Source organism: Bufo gargarizans, chromosome 9 (assembly GCF_014858855.1).
Source record: "Bufo gargarizans isolate SCDJY-AF-19 chromosome 9, ASM1485885v1, whole genome shotgun sequence".
Classification (NCBI taxonomy): Eukaryota; Metazoa; Chordata; class Amphibia; order Anura; family Bufonidae; genus Bufo; species Bufo gargarizans.
In genome coordinates this window covers 177,218,479-177,239,043 of record NC_058088.1, presented here as the reverse complement: position 1 = coordinate 177,239,043, position 20,565 = coordinate 177,218,479, and the positions used below count along the sequence as shown (strand labels likewise).

At 44.9% G+C, this 20,565-nt stretch overlaps 1 protein-coding gene across 2 annotated transcripts in view; it reads right to left on the bottom strand.

Moving 5' to 3' along the window:
- Positions 1-20,565, bottom strand: part of IQSEC2 (IQ motif and Sec7 domain ArfGEF 2) — a 200,155-nt gene that overhangs the window by 62,553 nt on the left and 117,037 nt on the right. The gene's annotated exons all lie outside the window — the stretch shown is intronic.

Genomic DNA, 20,565 nt, shown 5'->3' with positions numbered 1-20,565 from the left:
ACACAGTTTTTGCGGCTCGGGTGCGGACCCATTCACTTCAATGGGGCTGCAAAAGATGCAGACAGCACTCCGTGTGTACTGTTCCGTGGCCCCGCAAAAAAAAAAATAGCTATGTCCTATTCTTGTCTGCTTTGTGGACATGTCTACAATGGGCCGCCCGTTCTGTAAATTGTGGAAGGCACACCGGCGCCTTCCGTTTTTTGCAGATCCGCGGTTTGCGGACCTTAAAAAACGGCACGGTCGTGTGCATGAGGCCTAAGGCCGAATGCACACGGCCGTGTTTGCGGCCGAGAGCGGGCCGTGAAAACCCTGCCGGGATTCCTGCTGACTGCTGGAGCGCACGGCGTCATGGGTTGCTATGACGCCGTGCACTTCATGCAGCCGCTCCTGTACAGTAATACACTATACTAGTGTATTAATGTCCAGCAGCGGCTGCATGAAGCGCACGGCGTCATAGCAACCCATGACGCCATGCGCTCCAGCAGTCAGCAGGAATCCCGGCAGGGTTTTCACGGCCCGCACTCGGCCGCGGAACACGGCCGTGTGCATTCGGCCTTAGTGTAATAAAATTAAAGGGCCTATCTTTGAAAAAGGCTAACCTGTTACATGTGCGCTCGGCAGCTGAAGGCATCTGTGTTGGTCCCATGTTCATATGTGCCCGCATTGCTGAGAAAAATGATGTTTTATTATATGCAAATGAGCCTCTAGGAGCAACGGGGGCGTTGCCGTTACACTTACTGGCTAAGCTCTTAATACAACTGCTGTGCCCTCTCCACTTTGATTGAAAGGGCCTGGCAGTAGAAACGTCATCACATCTGCCTGGCCCTGTCAATCAAAGTAGAAAGGGGTGTGGCAGCTGCAGAGAGAGCAGAGCCTCCTAGAAGCTCATTTGCATATATTAAAACATCACTTTTCTCAGCAGTGCGGGCACATATGAACATGGGACCAACACAGACGCCTTCAGCTGCCAAGCGCACATGCAATTCTGCGTGCAAATTTGGGTGCGAAAATTATACTGCTGTACGCGTGTGCCCTAAGAGCTTTGTGGTTTGAACATCTCCGATCTCAGGACCATGGATTACGCGGACTGAAACCTCCGCCATAGAAACTGCAACGTAACGGCACACTTCTCAAAGGAAAATGACGACTCCCACTGAAATGCGGGGGCGGCCATCGCTTTGAATGGAGGCCGGGGGTCCTGCAGAGAGCAGGTTCTAAAGGGAACTCCCTCCATGACATCATCACGCTCTTATAAAACCTTTTACAAGGGGTTGTCAGATCCAACCGCCCCTTTAAGAATTATTTATTGCAAGGATGTGCAGAAAGCGGAGGTTAATGAATCGTAAGGCTTTGACGGAGTGAAAACTCTAGGAACGACAATTACGGCGCAGAGCTGGAGGCAAGTGCACAGATCCTGCGCTGCCAGACAGGAACGGTCTTGATGTGCGGGGATGTGTCACAGCCGCTCCGGGCCTCGACAACTCATTGCATCCGAGAGAAGCACAACGTGACACACAGCCGCCTGCACGTGCACATGTCTCCCAGCCGTCACAATGATACAACTCTTCCAGGCTTTGTGCTGGAACAATGTGGCATTGTGTTACCGTACTTCCCCATGTGTCACTAAGATTTACCACTGACACCGAACTGAAATAACTACCTCGTGCATAACACTGAACCCATGGCTGCCCCATACAGCCGAAAAAAAGGGGTTGTATAGACAATATAAGATAAATCTGGAGGTAACTATGGAAACACGAGGCTGTTCTAACCACGATGAGGGCTAGGGAGGCTATAAATGCACCTGTGCTAACAGGTAAATCGGAACTGCTAGGATTATGATGGTGTCCTACAGCATTTAGCTTTCCCGTAGAGAATGAATGGAGCAGCAGTGAGCGCGCTTGACCTGCCGCTCTATCAGGATGGGGGAAGTGGACCCCCATTCTCGGAATTAGTTATCACCTGCCCTATGGATAGGGGATAACATCAAAACTTGGCACAACCCCTTCAACTTCTTAAAACTGGTTCTCTGACCTCCCCATATCTTCTGTTCCCTCAGACCTTTAGTTCTCCTGTCCTATCAGGCCAAGAAGTGAAGACCACGTGCTTGGTACAATTACGATTACTCCTTCTGGTGACCTGTCCAAGCAGGAGATGAAAATGACGTGACCAAGACCAGAAGAATCTCAAACATCTCCATAACGTATGAAGAGGTCAGCCAACAGAAGATGGAGCACATCTGTACTATGACCTGGTGGAACCTGCTATGTAGATCCTTTTCTGCTACAGGTTTTTGGGTTAAGGCTACTTTTACACTTGTGTTGTTGTTTTCCGGTATTGAGATCCGGCAGAGGATCTCAATACCGGAAAAAATACGTTTCCGTTTTGTCCCCATGCATTCTAAATGTAAAGAGATCCGTTCCGGCAGTGTTCCGTTTTAGGCGAGTGACCGGACACAAAACTGCTGCAAGCTGCGGTTTTGTGGCCGGTCATAAAAACGGATCTGGCACTGAAAACAATATAAGTCAATGTTGATGGATTCGTTTTTTTAGCAGCCTAAAAAAAAATGATCCGTCACCCATTGACTTTCAATGTATTTAGTGACGGATCCGTTTTTTTTCCGTTTCGATTTCACACAACCGCATCCTAAGAAAACGGATGCATCCTGATGCGCAAAATCAAAATGGATCAGTTTAAGGCCTCATGCACGCGGCCCGTGTTCCGCGGCCGAGAGCGGACCGTGGAAACCCGGCCGGGATTCCTGCTGACAGCACGGCGTCATGGCAGCACTAGTATAGTGTATTACTGTACAGCAGCGGCTGCATGAAGCGCACGGCGTCATAGCAACCAATGACGCCGTGCGCTCATGCTGTCAGCAGGAATCCCGGCCGGGTTTCCACGGTCCGCTCTCGGCCGCGGATGCAAGTGTGAAAGTAGCCTAAGTCGACACGTAACCCATTTGCTGCAGAGATTTTCTGCAGCAAATCCGCAGGGAAAACTACAGCGGAAAATTCGCACCAAACTGGTGCTGCAGATCATGCAAAAAAAAAATAAAAGAAGGAAAAAGAAAACAAAAACATTACTTTTGAAATCCACACTTGTGGAATTTGCTCCAGATCTTTGGGACCGAGGGTGTCTTCACACACGGCAGATTTTGCTGCGGGAATTTCTGCAAGTGTAAGGCCTCGTTCACACTTCAGTGTTTGGTCAGTGATTTCCATCAGTGATTTGTGAGCTAAAACCAGAAGAGAAGCCTCCACAGACATAACGTATAAGGGTCCATTCACACGTCCGTTTTTTCTTTCCTGATCTGTTCCGTTTTTTGCGGAACAGATCAGGACCAGATCTGGACCCATTCATTTTCAATGGGTCCTGGAAAAAAATCGGACAGCACAATGTGTGCTGTCCGTTTCCGTTGTTCCGTTCCGCATGTCCGTTTAAATATAAAGCATGTCCTATTCTTTTCCGCAAAATTCGGATCCTGGTACAATACAAAGTCAATAGATCCGCAAAAAACGGAAGACATTCGGATGTCATTCCGTATGTCTTCCGTTTTTTGCGGAATCCGTTCCTGGAAACACATAGCAAATTTTTTTATTTTTCAAATTTTTTTCAAAGAAATCCAAACAACTTTATTTGATTATTGAATGTATACATGTTTCCGTTTTTTGCAGATCCGCAAAAAACGGATGACATACGGAAACATTTTCAGGAACAACGGATCCGCAAAAAACTGACCGAAAATCGGGATATAGGAAAATACTGACGTGTGAATGTAGCCTAAGGGAAAGATCTGCTCCTGCCTGTTCAGTGTTTAGAGCCGGACCTGGTTTTGGCTCACGAATCACTGTTGGAAATCACTGACCGAACACTGACGTGTGAATGAGGCATAACCGTTGAACTTATCTTGATGGGGGCTTGCAAAAATCCATGTGAACGGAACAGATTTCAGCGGCGAAAATTTTGGAAGCACAATGTTCCGCATGTGTTGCACCCTAAGGGTAATTTCATACCGTGTGTATTACACAGAATTTTTTATTTTTTTGCGTAATATAGTACCAGCTAACCAGATGAAGGTTTCGAAATCTCATATACGCAGTGCGGTGCGATTGTGAAATCTGTGCAGCATGTAAATGTGGGCTTCAAGATCTGGGGCAAATCTGCGACAAAATCTTCAAAAAACGCATGCGGATTTTGATGCAGATTTGGTGTGGAAAGCATAAACTACATAAATGCTACTTGTCCAACTACCTAACGGAGTGAAACCAGTTAAAACAAAAACGGACTTGCGAATATTTTTTCGAGTTAAATAGTCGCAAGTCCCATAATAAATGACCCCCCTAATAACTTGCTGGACACGGTTCTCCACGGTTTTCCGTGGACAATATCTTCTGCACCTCCTGCGTAGGTACATAGTAAAAGAGGTGGTGGCACTGTAATCAGTTTACAATAAAATGATACTCCAGAAGTGCCAGCATTTGAGGCGCCATAGACATAAAATATGCAACACTATTTCTTGAAAACCACAAAACAAGGATGAATGACCCATGGAGTTGGGAAATGACCCCTGAGTCCCCCCACCAGCAGCGATGGACGGCACTACACAGGCATTTATACCAGGGATGGCACACATTTTGCTGAATGGCGCCCCCATGTGTCAGTGTGACAGTGTCTCAGGGCCATATGTGATCCCACATCAGATGTTCTCCTGGATACTATATGTGACATCTAGAGGACCTTCCTCTTCACCACCAGAACCAGAAGGACGTCTCTGATAAATGATAGTTATGTAAGGGAAGGAACGGCGGCTCAGTGTAAAGGGATGCCACACATTCTATGTGTACAGTATGTGTAATGTATCAGACCAGTCGCCGAAGAGAAGCCGAGATAAGAGGCGCGGGGCAGCCGCTTATTCTCCTCCAAAAATACATGCATCCCCAGCCTGAACTAATGTGTATGGTGAAGGAGGGAAGAATAGAAGAGGCAGATAGATAGATAGATAGATAGATAAGATTAGACAATATAGACAGATTAAATAGACTATATAGGTAGAAATGAGAGAGAGATAGGCGGATAAGAGATAGGCGGACAAGAGATAGGCGGACAAGAGATAGGCGGATAAGAGATAGGCGGATAAGAGATAGGCGGACAAGAGATAGGCGGACAAGAGATAGGCGGACAAGAGATAGGCGGACAAGAGATAGGCGGACAAGAGATAGGCGGACAAGAGATAGGCGGACAAGAGATAGGCGGACAAGAGACAGGCGGACAAGAGACAGGCGGACAAGAGACAGGCGGACAAGAGACAGGCGGACAAGAGACAGGCGGACAAGAGACAGGCGGACAAGAGACAGGCGGACAAGAGACAGGCGGACAAGAGACAGGCGGACAAGAGACAGGCGGACAAGAGACAGGCGGACAAGAGACAGGCGGACAAGAGACAGGCGGACAAGAGACAGGCGGACAAGAGACAGGCGGACAAGAGACAGGCGGACAAGAGACAGGCGGACAAGAGACAGGCGGACAAGAGACAGGCGGACAAGAGACAGGCGGACAAGAGACAGGCGGACAAGAGACAGGCGGACAAGAGACAGGCGGACAAGAGACAGGCGGACAAGAGACAGGCGGACAAGAGACAGGCGGACAAGAGACAGGCGGACAAGAGACAGGCGGACAAGAGACAGGCGGACAAGAGACAGGCGGACAAGAGACAGGCGGACAAGAGACAGGCGGACAAGAGATAGGCGGACAAGAGATAGGCGGACAAGAGATAGGCGGACAAGAGACAGGCGGACAAGAGACAGGCGGACAAGAGACAGGCGGACAAGAGACAGACGGATAAGAGACAGGCGGATAAGAGACAGGCGGATAAGAGACAGACGGATAAGAGACAGACGGATAAGAGATAGACGGATAGATAGATAGATACACAGATATTAGATAGATATGAGACAGATGGATAGATAAACAGATAGATAATAGCTAGATAGATACACAGATATTCGATAGATAGATGATCGATAGACAGATAGACAGATTAGATAGACTATATAGGTAGATATAAGAGAAAGATAATAGGTCAATAAATAGAAAGATATGACATAGACAGATAACTAGATAGATGGATAGATAGACAGACCGATATTAGACAGACCGATATTAGACAGACCGATATTAGACAGACCGATATTAGACAGATAACCCCAGCTCTTACCTCCTCCTCCACACGCTGTGTGATGACAGGAATGATGAGCGCAGTAATAAGACATGGGGGAAGGTATAATTAGCAGAGGCCGCAGAATGCAGGAAACATCCCGGGAACCTGACACATCAGATCACAATGTCAGCGGTGATGTAAGAGGCCAGGAGTGCAGAACTCGCATGACACCTCAGGACGGACACCAGGGGCGCTGCTTTCATTTTACCAGAGTAGTTTTTAAAAACAAAGACACTGTCTTTGTGGCCCATAGCAACCAATCATAGCATAGTTTTCATTTCACTCTGAGCTCCGATTGGTTGCTATGGGTGACAATGCCCGCCTTACTCTCACCATTTTGATAAATGGGGCTCAATGTCTAAATGGAGGTGGACGTCACAACCCGATGAAGGGCCAGCAGCGCAAACTGTACCAAATTTTTTTTTTTTTGGGGGGGGGTCCTGGGGGGTCAGAGACAGTCCTGGGAAAATGAGGCTGTCAGGCCAAAAATGGGCAGAGCTAATCTAAACCCCACCTGTAAGTTGGCGTTCCTTAGCTTTAAAAGGGTGGTACCTCATAAGGGTGGTGCTAACGACGTAAAGCCCACCAGTAAGTGGGCGGTCCTAAACTTTAAAAAGGGAGGTGCTAACGTAAATCCCACCCATAAGTGGGCATTCCTTAGCTCTAAAAGGGTAGTGCTAATGTAAACTCCACCCAGGTGGGGGTGGGGCATTCAAAGGGGCGGGGCTTAGATGTCTTGATTTTCCAAACTAAAACGGTAAGTACGCAGAAGCCTGGTGCACTAGAGGCCGCGAAAATGCCACTTGCGAAAAATAAAATAAAATGCAAAAACCCCCTTTGTGTTTATCGCTTATCGCCCATTTCAAGTTCTTTGCTTGCAGTCAGTGAATGGAAACAGAAACAAGGATGAAGAATGTCTAACTGTCCAGTAAAAGGATTGCGGCAGATATTACAGTGAAGATGGCGTGCCAGGCTGTAAGTACCACGAGGAGAGTAATTGCACTAACAGATTGGAGGTCAGAGGAGGTGCCCGCCCTGGCACAGAAAAATTAATTACTTTTTTTTATGGCGCGGTTAATAAAGCAGAGAGCCGGTTCCTTCCTGTTTATTTATGGACCTTGTGAATAATGTGACCACAACGGCTTCGAACCTTCCTGGCATGTTACGCCAAGTATTTCAAGACTCCACACGGGTCAATGAAGTCAATAACGAGGAGTCTGTTTGTGATCCTGCAGGTTTATCTATCTGGCCTGTGCCGGCATCATGATTACTGTACAAACATAGTGAAAAGGTAAACTGCAGATAGGACCGGGGCGAGGACGCCGGGGAAATATGCAGGTCGAGGAGAACAGTCCTCAGTCCAAACACAAGGGTGAAATGTTCGCCTTCCGCCAGGTTTAAGTTACATCACTCAGGGGGCACATTTTGAAGAGGTCTGGTCACCTCTCCCGTTTTGGGAAATACCCAAATTCCCCATGAAACAACAATTCTAGAGCATCCTTTCTTAAAATATTGTTGTACCGATCCTCTGTTATTCCCTCTGGCAATTGAAAGCTGGGAGTTACCATGAGCATTCCTATACAGTTTAACACTGTTACTGCTGATCCCCCGTGGTGCGGCTGGTGTTATTTAGGCTCTGTGTGGATTGGTTATATGTACAGTCGTGGCCAAAAGTTTTGAGAATGACACAAATATTAGTTTTCACAAAGTTTGCTGCTAAACTGCTTTTAGATCTTTGTTTCAGTTGTTTCTGTGATGTAGTGAAATATAATTACACGCACTTCATACGTTTCAAAGGCTTTTATCAACAATTACATGACATTTATGCAAAGAGTCAGTATTTGCAGTGTTGGCCCTTCTTTTTCAGGACCTCTGCAATGCGACTGCGCATGCTCTCAACCAACTTCTGGGCCAATTCCTGACTGATAGCAACCCATTCTTTCATAATCACTTCTTGGAGTTTGTTAGAATTAGTAGGTTTTTGTTTGTCCACCCGCCTCTTGAGGATTGACCACAAGTTCTCAATGGGATTAAGATCTGGAGAGTTTCCAGGCCATGGACCCAAAATGTCAACGTTTTGGTCCCCGAGCCACTTAGTTATCACTTTTGCCTTATGGCACGGTGCTCCATCGTGCTGGAAAATGCATTGTTCTTCACCAAACTGTTGTTGGATTGTTGGAAGAAGTTGCTGTTGGAGGGTGTTTTGGTGCCATTCTTTATTCATGGCTGTGTTTTGGGGCAAAATTGTGAGTGAGCCCACTCCCTTGGATTAGAAGCAACCCCACACATGAATGGTCTCAGGATGCTTTACTGTTGGCATGACACAGGACTGATGGTAGCGCTCACCTTTTCTTCTCCGGACAAGCCTTTTTCCTGATGCCCCAAACAATCGGAAAGAGGCTTCATCGGAGAATATGACTTTGCCCAATCCTCAGCAGTCCGTTCACCATATTTTCTGCAGAAGATCAATCTGTCCCTGATGTTTTTTTTGGAGAGAAGTGGCTTCTTTGCTGCCCTTCTTGACACCAGGCCATCTTCCAAAAGTCTTTGCCTCACTGTGCGTGCAGATGCGCTCACACCTGCCTGCTGCCATCCCTGAGCAAGCTCTGCACTGGTGGCACTCCGATCCCACAGCTGAATCCTCTTTAGGAGACGATCCTGGCGCTTGCTGGACTTTCTTGGACGCCCTGAAGCCTTCTTAACAAGAATTGAACCTCTTTCCTTGAAGTTCTTGATGATCCTATAAATTGTTGATTGAGGTGCAATCTTAGAAGCCACAATATCCTTGCCTGTGAAGCCATTTTTATGCAACGCAATGATGGCTGCACGCGTTTCTTTGCAGGTCACCATGGTTAACAATGGAAGAACAATGATTTCAAGCATCACCCTCCTTTTAACAGGTCAAGTCTGCCATTTCAACCCAATCAGCCTGACATAATGATCTCCAGCCTTGTGCTCGTCAACATTCTCACCTGAGTTAACAAGACGATTACTGAAATGATCTCAGCAGGTCCTTTAATGACAGCAATGAAATGCAGTGGAAAGGTTTTTTTGGGATTAAGTTAATTTTCATGGCAAAGAAGGACTATGCAATTCATCTGATCACTCTTCATAACATTCTGGAGGATATGCAAATTGCTATTATAAAAACTTAAGCAGCAACTTTTCCAATTTCCAATATTTATGTAATTCTCAAAACTTTTGGCCACGACTGTACACTGTATGGCTGTATTATTTGGGCACTATATAGTATACTAAAAGGGGTGTGTCCTCGAACACTGCAAGGGAACAACTGCCACAGTTCAGTCAGGAAACCCCCACTTGCAGCAGCCAACGTCTGAACGATTTTTACTGCAAGGACCACCATTACCGCACATATCGGCAGGTTCGGCCGACATACATTTAAAGTGTATGGCCAGCTTAAATGGGGTTGTTCTCGCCCTAGCCATTTTGGATAGACCGCTCCAATATGGTCGCACATGCCTTGGGAATCGTACATACCTGATCCCCAGCGCTGGGTTCTGGCTCCGTCCTTCTCCTGCAGCAAAGTCAACATCTGTTTTGACGCAGGTCACGTGGCCACTGCAGCCAATGACTGGCTGCAGCAGTGATGAGTCCACCATGTGTCACATGACCCAGTGACAAGCCACCACTGCAATGATCAGGTAAGTATACAGACGTGGACAAAATTGTTGGTACCCTTTGGTCAATGAAAGAAAAAGTCACAATGGTCACAGAAATAACTTTAATCTGACAAAAGTAATAATAAATTAAAATTCTATAAATGTTAACCAATGAAAGTCAGACATTGTTTTTCAACCATGCTTCAACAGAATTATGTAAAAAAATAAACTCATGAAACAGGCATGGACAAAAATGATGGTACCCCTAACTTAATATTTTGTTGCGCAACCTTTTGAGGCAATCACTGCAATCAAACGCTTCCTGTAACTGTCAATGAGACATCTGCACCTCTCAGCAGGTATTTTGGCCCACTCCTCATGAGCAAACTGCTCCAGTTGTGTCCGGTTTGAAGGGTGCCTTTTCCAGACTGCATGTTTCAGCTCCTTCCAAAGATGCTCAATAGGATTGAGGTCAGGGCTCATAGAAGGCCACTTTAGAATAGTCCAATTTTTTCCTCTTAGCCATTCTTGGGTGTTTTTAGCGGTGTGTTTTGGGTCATTGTCCTGTTGCAAGACCCATGACCTGCGACTGAGACCAAGCTTTCTGACACTGGCTAGTACATTTCTCTCTAGAATTCCTTGATAGTCTTGAGATTTCATTGTACCCTGCACAGATTCAAGACACCCTGTGCCAGACGCAGCAAAGCAGCCCCAGAACATAACAGAGCCTCCTCCATGTTTCACAGTAGGGACAGTGTTCTTTTCTTGATATGCTTCATTTTTTCGTCTGTGAACATACAGCTGATGTGCCTTGGCAAAAACTTCGATTTTTGTCTCATCTGTCCACAGGACATTCTCCCAGAAGCTTTGTGGCTTGTCAACATGTAGTTTGGCATATTCCAGTCTTGCTTTTTTATGATTCGTTTTCAACAATGGTGTCCTCCTTGGTCGTCTCCCATGTAGTCCACTTTGGCTCAAACAACGACGGATGGTGCGATCTGACACTGATGTTCCTTGAGCATGAAGTTCACCTTGAATCTCTTTAGAAGTCTTTCTAGGCTCTTTTGTTACCATTCGGATTATCCGTCTCTTAGATTTGTCATCAATTTTCCTCCTGCGGCCACGTCCAGGGAGGTTGGCTACAGTCCCATGGATCTTAAACTTATGAATAATATGTGCAACTGTACTCACAGGAACATCTAGTTGCTTGGAGATGGTCTTATAGCCTTTACCTTTAACATGCTTGTCTATAATTTTCTTTCTGATCTCTTGAGACAGCTCTTTCCTTTGCTTCCTCTGGTCCATGTCGAGTGTGGTACACACCATATCACCAAACAACACAGTGATTACCTGGAGCCATATATATAGGCCCAATGGCTGATTACAAGGTTGTAGACACCTGTGATGCTAATTAGTGGACACACCTTGAATTAACATGTCCCTTTGGTCACATTATGTTCTGTGTTTTCTAGGGGTACCATCATTTTTGTCCATGCCTGTTTCATGAGTTTATTTTTTTACATAATTCTGTTGAAGCATGGTTGAAAAACAATGTCTGACTTTCATTGGTTAACATTTATAGAATTTTAATTTATTATTACTTTTGTCAGATTAAAGTTATTTCTGTGACCATTGTGACTTTTTCTTTCATTGACCAAAGGGTACCAACAATTTTGTCCACGTCTGTATTTCCCTATGCAGGTCTTGCAAAATTGGAAAAGGTCCCTGTTGGTTTACAACCCCTTTAACTCTATATAACCACAGTGGAGGGGCTACGATTTTGACACCATGTTGTGATGTCACATGACCGCCATGTGCCTTACTCCAGACTGAATTGGCTAAAACCAGGAAACAGACTCCATTCAGCAGCCTCTGTCTCATGGGAAGATGACGTGTGGACAAAATTACCCCTAGTTGGTGGCTTCATTTACTGACAGTATCTTAACAGAAAAGGTGATCTTGTTGCCCACAGCAACCAATCACAGTGCGGCTTTCAATTAGGTAACAAGGCCAGATTTTGCTGAATGATCTGGTTATACATAGGTTTGAATGGAATATAAGCCCCAACTTAAAGGCAATGGACACCTTTAGAGCAATTTATGATCAGATTTTACTCATTTTGGGCTAAAAATAATTTTTTCAATTAGTCTTTATTCAAAATTTTCAGCCATTTTAGAGATACAGGAGTTAAAAATCAGTTTGTTTACAGAGTATCACTTCTCAATCTTGTCAGCTGAGGGCTCATGTGAAGCTGTATCGCTGATCTCCTCATAAACACTCATAGCTAAACTCTTATCTGAGTGATAAGCATATGGCTTAAATGGCTTAAATGTTTATGAGGTCAAGAGATCAGAGATAAGGCTTCCCATGAGCACTCAGCTGCTGGGACTGAGAATTGATACTCTGAATTTTAACCCCTGTATCTCAAAAATGGTTTAAATTTTTTAATAAAAAACTATTCAAAAAATTATTTTTAGCCCAAAATGAGTAAAATGTGTTCAGAAACTAAAATTGCCCCGAAGGTGTCTATTGCTTTGAAGTATACAAACAGTCACAACTTTTCTTCTACGAAACCAGCAGTATGAATGATTTGAGAACGTAACCTGATAATGCTATGGTGCTCCATTTCTTTATTACAGAGCATTGTTCTCCTTTCCCCCAAACGAATTGCGAATGCCGTTTTGGCATGGTTTGAATAAACCCCGCCCCTTTGCGGTCCTGCTCTGAGACTGCACCAGCAAAATCGGGACTGCTTACATGTATGCAAGCGGATAGGTTTGCTTCGCCTAATACTAGTGCACATAATCCTGGTAATTTTGGAGGAGGGGCAGGATTTAGGCTCTGTTCACACCTCCACAAGTAAGCTCTGCAACAAAGGTCGGGAACCTCTGGCACGCCAGGTGTTGCAAGACTACAACTCCCAGCATGCTCCATTCACTGTTATGGGAGTCCTGAGAACAGCTGAGTCAGCGTTTATTCTGGGAGTTGTAGCTTCACAACAGCTGGCGTGCCAAAGCCCCTGCTCTACAAAATCGTTGTGTCAAAGGGGTTCATTTGCTTTAGTAGGCCCTGTATGACGTTCCAAAAGGCAACTACCCATATAGCCTTAGGTACCAGGATTGGAGACTCTTGACATTTGCCGTACACAATTTTCTGAATCCAGTTTTTAGAGTCTTGCATAACAAGACATTTAAATTTCAAATTTCAAGGCTAAAAACAAAACACCTCTAAAAATATTATCTTGACGACACACCTTGTAATACATACCGTTCTGGCTCACACACCTAGCTCCCTAGGTATGCTATATTAAGCAACAGAAATGCCTGAACCCCATCCAATCCTCCACGTTTACTAGTCAATGCCAGTGCATGTATAATCAGTTGCCTAGCAACAAGGAGTGCAGCCGCCAGCAGGTGACTACACTGGACCTCCGTGCGCGATTGTGCAGCCACCCAATCAACTCCAGCTGCCTTCTCTTTTAAAGGGTCTGCACAGGATCAGAAAACCATGGCTGCTTTGTGTCAAAACAGCGCCACACCAGTCCATGGATTATTTGCGATATTGCAGCTCCGTCACACCCACTTCAATTCCGCTGGCATGCAATACCAGATGCAACCCATGGACAGGTGTGGCGCTGGTTCTGAAAAACAGCGGCTATGTTTTTGTAATCCTGTGCAACCCAATACACCATGTAAAGTTTCAGTGCCCATTCAGTTTTTTTTTTTTTTTTTTTTTTTTTTTTTTTTGCCTCCCGTATGAAGAACCATTCACTTCAAATGATTCAGTTTCCGTATGTCCGTTCTGCAAAAAAAATAGAACATGTTCGCATTATGGACAAGCATAGCACTGTTCTATTATGGACCGGCTGTCCGTTCCGCATTATTTTTTTGCGGATCCGTGTTTTGCGGACCACAAAATACATACGGTCGTGTGCATGAGCCCTAAAGCTGCTACCAAGCCTCATTGGTTCCTGGAAATAAAATGAAGTGACAAGCAAGATCGCCTACTTTACAGTTTGCACATGCGTTAACCCAGCTTTCCCGGACTCCTGAAGGACACATTTGCCATTGATATCAGATCAGGCGTTTACCAAGCCTCTTGTGGGACCTAAAATGAAGTCAGGTGCCACCCAGCTTCCCCCCCCCACAAAAAAAAAAGATAACCAAGATGGATAGAATTCTTAGACTAATCAAGTAAGAATGACTTAAGCTCTGTGCATTTCTTTTAATTATTTTAAAATAATACCCACTAGACTAGGCCCATCAAATCCTCCATGTCAATGCCAGTACATGTATAATCAGTTGCCTAGCAACAAGCACGGCAGGCAGCCGGTGACCACAGAGGAGCTCCGTGCCACTCGAACTCCAGTTGTCTTCTCATCTTATACAGCTGATGCCAAATCCCATTAGGCCAGACACACACGAGCTCAATGCGAGAAACTTGCAGCGTGTGTCAGTGGGATTATAATGATTTATAAGGCTGGGTCACCCTGAGCGTCCTGGAATATATTGCATTACACTAACTGCATTATGTCGGGACTCTCAGGGTCATACAGACTTATAAATCATTATAATCCTGTCAGAGGAGCGGAGGTCAGAATGGGCCTCACACTGACACACGCTGCGAGTTTCTCGCATTGATCCCGCTCATGTGTATCTGGTCTAATACATTTTATAGGCACTGCCTATACATACCATACCATCCCACCCACCTAGCTTCCTGGGTAAGTAGGTGACAAGTATGTCTTGCACTTTTGCACCCCGTGGAGAGGAGCGGAGGTCAGAACAGGACCTCACACTGACACACGATGCAAGTTTCTCACATTGAACTCGCTCATGTGTGTGTCTGGTCTAATACATTTTATAGGCACTGCCTATACATACCATACCATCCCATCCACCTAGCTTCCTGGGTAAGTAGGTGACAAGAATGTCTTGCCATTTTGCACCCCGTGAGGAAGAGCGGAGGTCAGAGTGGGACCTCACATTGACACACGATGCAAGTTTCTCACATTGAAATCCCTTGTGTGTCTCTGGTCTAATGCACTTTATAGGCACTGCCTACACATACCATACCATCCCATCCCACCCACCTAGCTAGCTTCCTGGGTAAGTAGGTGACAAGAATATCTTGCACTTTTAAACCCTGTGGTGTTATTCTAAATACATAACCACATACACAGGTTTGCATAACCGATTCCTGTTTGCAAAGAATTTTATATTTTCGCTTGGTACGAGTCAAAAGGTGGTGGTCTTGTACGTCTGCTCATTATACTAACATACAGGTTAAGGTACATACCACAAGGAGATCCCCATGGAGCTGGATAATCCAGAAATAGCCTCATTCGTGAGAGCATAGATTCAATTCATTTATAGCTCAGAGGTCCTTAACATGACCAATGGATATGCAACCAGGAAGAAAGCTGGGTGACTACCTCAGTGGGGGCTATAACGGTGATCATATTGATTCACACAATTTTCACCAAAAGATAATTCTTTATTACTTTGATGCATCTATAATAAAAAAATAAAAATTCAAAAAACTCTACTGTTGTGAATGCAGCTCCAATGCAGAGCTATGCGTCTCCATGGTCACAGACTACAAACTCTGTGTGTAGTCAGATTTTACAGTTAATTTTTAACAGCATAGAAATGTCGGCAATGTCACCCCATATATAGCAGATAAATGGATGAAGCCAACAAAGAAACATAGCGGAACATAAAAACCAGCCTCGGAAACTTACATTTTTTCTTAATATCCACATGAATGAATAAGAGGAATCTTGTTAGCCATGCAAAAGGTTGGATTACAGTGCACCCTCTCACCCAATAATAATATTCTATTCTAGATTGTGATTGTCTAGATTGGGTCAAAGCAACTAGCAAATGACGGACGTCATAAAAAAATAAAAAAAATCAATTAAAGCTATTTGGATGTCGTGATACCATCAGATGTAACTGGCAGGTGTACAAGCATCTATAGATAAGAGGAAACGGCGGCTACTTACCCGCTTGATATATATATATATATATATTTCAGGTTCTCCAGCGCAACCATAAATTCTACTGCTATTCACAAACAAACACATTTTTGTGGATTACATCAGCATCGGACTGGTTAATTGTGAAGTCAAGAGTTCCTCGGGGGCGGGGTCCTCAGAGATGCAGAGCTCCACAGATGTTACAAAGGTCTTTGCAAAAATGACATGAGTTGGCATCTAAACCCCTGCACTTTACTTTCACGTCACAGTAATTACAGTAGGTTGAATAAAGAGTTAACTATCTCAATTATCTAATTCACACTATATGGGTGCCCGTAGATGGCGTGTCCTAGCCACAGAAGCCACATGACTATGACCATTAATTGCTGGGCTGCACCTGTATAGAAGCCGTTTAAAGGGCCCATCTATGACACTGTCTGACCTGTTACATGTGCACTTGGCAGCTGAAGGCATCTGTGTTGGTCCCATGTTCATATGTGCCCGCATTGCTGAGAAAAATTATGTTTTAATATACAGTATGCAAAATGAGGGTCTAAGAGCAACGGGGGCATTGCCGTTACACCGAGAGGCTCTGCTTTCTCTGCAACTGCCGCGTCCTCTGCACTTTGATTGACAGGGCCAGGCAGTGAAAAAGTAATCACGCCTGGGGTCACTCAAAGTGCAGATTGTGCGGCAGTTGCAGAAAGAACAATAAAGTTTTAATATATACAAATAAACCTCTAGGGGCTAAGGTGGAGTTGCTCCTAGAGGTTTATTTGCATATATTAAAACTTTATTGTTCTCAGCAATGCGGGCACATATGAACATGGGACCATTACAGGTGCCTTCAGCTGCCGAGCGCACATGTAACAGGTCAGCCAGTGTCATAGGTACAAAACTGCTGACAGATGCCTTTTAAGAATATAGTGAGGAACCATAAAAATAAAAAATTCCCACTGCAACCAAGTATGCCAAGGCAAGAAAATGCATGCTCCTGCCAGATACATACATTTATGTACATATGCAATGTATGTTGCATTGTTATTTTTTGAAATGTATACTGGTGATAGCAGCCCCGTTACCTGGGCACCGCGTAAATTCTTACTAGAAATGGACGTGTTTATAAAACTGCAAGCTCTTGGGGCGGACAACAAAAGAAACCAAGCCATCATCTTGACCTGATCGTCAATAAAGAAGGATTCTAACACTGCACAAGTAAAACGATGATGACACCTAGTGGTAAAAGTCAACTTCCCCCCCCAAAAAAAAAGTTAATGCACAGCATGAGAAATGATGTGTGAGCTCATAAGAAAAGAATGTCTAGACAGCTTTCAATAGTCTTTATTTAGAGTTGAGCAGCTTTTTATTTTAAATTATTCTTCGAGGAGAGTACCATAAATAGCTATTTACAGAGGGCAGAAGGACAGCGGGACAGTGGAAAGCTTAGGGGTCCAAAAATAAAGCACTGGAGATCTGGAGGAAGAAAATCAGCCTCAGAGTATAAGCAAGCAACCGGAAGCTTAGTGGGACACAGAGTGTCAGGCAAGAATGGAGGAGCGGGAGGGCAAGGGGGACACGGGTGGAGAGGAAGACCTATGGACATCACAGACACAATGGTGGAAGAGGAGGAACCTGGGGGTCACAATGGAATATACAAGGGGGTTAAACAAAAGGACACACTGGAGTCACAGTCCATGATGACGGGGGGCTCTAGGGACCACGCAGACAGGGTATTATAAGGGCCACACAGACAAGATGGCGGTTGAAGGGGCAGGGGAAAGGGATTTTTAAAGATAGGCTATTAGGTTGCTGGAGATTCATGCACACAAGGCTTGGTCTGCAGGCAGCCTCCCCCCATGTTACTGCATAGGAATTACGCAGAGTATAGACCTCTGCAACACATGGGGAAGTCTTGGGGAAATAAAACCACAAAATACACTGCACACCATTTGGTTTCACAGCAGGACGAGCTTGATGCAGCCCCCCCTGAGAGAAGAGAATAGGATAAAATGTGGTGAAGGTCCATCACAGGGTTTTGACCAGTCCCAATTCCTACGACCCTGACAATAGGAGGTTGGGTAGGGCGTGTTCAATGTCTGTGTGTTTCGGTGTACAGAGACTAGCGGCTATCTCTTCTCTGTGGTGGTGTGTTGAAGCAGGAGGCACAAAGAGGTCAGACAATGATGGGAATCGGTCACTCCGGAAATGGCTCCCCCTGGAGAAAGTCATCAGTGCTGCATCCACGCTGAAGCACAAGGTCCGTATCGAGTCGCAGTCCTCTGAAGAACACCTTTCAACCTATGGAGCAGCCAACGCTCTACAGTGTGACCCGTGATCCAGAGGACAAGTAGGGGGTGATGGCAGAAGTCCATGTGAGCGGGGTGCAGGGCCGAATCTCTCCATGTTACCTGGAGGACGGGCTGCTGCACTCCGAGGCAGGGCAGCAAAACTGATGGACAACCTCCTCCTCCTCATCCTCACCCCTGAATAGAGACACACGGGCAGCAGAAGGGGAAGTCAAAATGTAGGGATGACACTTGAGAAGGTTGGGAGATGGCAATGAGTCGGTGGTCAGAGACACTTGGAGACATGAAACAACCAAAGAGAATGATGGGCAAGACTGTGGAGCAGAAGAGGAAGCACGAACAAGTAAACTGCTTTAATACAGATGGCGATGAGTTGAGGCAGGGTAAATGCGAGAGGTGGTTGACTTGCGGCTTGGGGGAGTCACAGTTTGGATGAGGAGATGAAAATGATCTACAGAATAAAAGATTTCAACATTCATTAAAGGGGTTGTCAGAGTTATTTTTTTTGTTTTTAGTATGTTTCTAACTAATCAAATGTAACAGCTTTACCATGCACTTACTGTAGTTGCTCCTTTCTCAGATTTCACTGAGGGTCACATGGCCTGTGACGTCAGCTTCTCTCCCTGCTCTGATAATGATGAGATATCAGATATGAGTCTGTACAGGGACCTATTGCTCTCTCCCTGGATTCTTAACCCCTTCAGCTGCACAGACTCAGGGCTGAAGGCTTTACTGAGTAGCTGCAGGCAGTGAGGAGACAAATGCTGGGCACAGGAGCTGACAGAGGAGTTCTGCAGAGCATTGCACAAGAACAGGTAGGGGGAAGATCCTGTGTGTATCAGCAGTGTCATTGAACAACTGGGACCTGTAGTTCTACACATACAACATGCTGCCAAGTCTCCCAGCAGGCAGACATGTCACTCAGGGCAGACTTTTCACTCCCTTTGCAGATCAGGGGGAGGGGCAGAGACTGTTGTTATGGCATGTAAATAATGGGCCAGATGAGAACCAGGGAAATGAGGAAATACAAATTTTTTTTAACCTAAAACTTGCTTAGCTCAGTTATATATTGCTGCCCATCAGATTTACAGTGCTATATTTTTTTTTTTCATAATTCGGACAACCCCTTTAAGAGTTACATGTGTTTGAAATGAATGGAGTCCCATTCGTTCAGTTCCCTCCCAACAGGTAGGCAATCCGTGGCGTCCAGGCAGGTGGTGCAAAAATACAGGTACAAGTTTTACTTTGCAGGAGTCAATGGTGATTTGCTAAAGATTGCTACTTATTATTGAAAAGACAAAAAAGGTTGACCACCAGATTGCATTTATTTATTTATTTTTTACAAAAATCTGATAACCAAGGCAGTAAGGACAGGAAAGAACATGGTTTATAGATCAAGCCTCATGCACATTTTCGGTCTGCATCCAATCCGCATTTTTTGCAGATTTGATGCAGACCCATTCATTTCAACGAGGGACGCAAAAGATGCAGATAGTACACAGTGTGCTGTCCGCATCCGTATGTCCGTTCCGCGGCCACGGCCCCCCCAAAAATTGAACAGGTCTTATTTTTGTCAGTTTTGCAGATAACAATAGGCATCTGTAACATACTGCAGGACCTTTGGAAGGGGAAAATGCAGGATGCACATGGTTGGTATCCGTGTTTTGCGTATTCGTGGATCATGAAAAACCAGTTGTGGTCATGTGCATGAGGCCTAAATCTGAGCCTCTATGTCCATCGTCCAATCAAAATAATTTGAGACTCCACAGAAGTATGTTCTTACCAACCACACTGTCTCAAATGAATCAGATATTGACCTCAAAGCTATAGTATGGACAGAATAGAATCTCATCCGGCATTAGTAATCAGATTTTTCTGAAAAATACATTGATGGCCTCAGATTGCCTGAAAACTGGAATATCCAATTGTAGCCAAGTAGGTATTAACTCCTCAAGGTGTATAACCCCAAATTATTCAAATAGGTGCATTAAAGGAGAAATATTTTTAACTTATAATGTATGGTCTGGCAATTAACTTCTATTCCTCTACTTTTCCTTCAGCTAAAGTCTTCTATGGTTGCTGATGGTTCTCCGCACTTGGCCTTGGATTACTCATCAACTGCCTTCGGAACAGCAAAACAAGTTGTGCGCACTTCTTACCTCAGCTTAACTAATGTTCTTAGCCTATTCAGAAAATTTCCAGGAACTGTTTCAACGCATGACAGGACAAATAGTCCTAGCACACAGTTTAGTCCTGCTAAGTAGGAAATTAAAGGGTACCTGTCATTTAAAAAAGAAAAAGCTTTTGACATGTCATATAAGGTCATATCCGAAGTTTTAATCAGTAGTGGTCCAGTTGCTAAGAATCCCACCGAATGCTTAAATGAAGGGGCAAAAGTGGTCAACTGAGCGCTGGGACATTTTATTTCTGATTGGATCT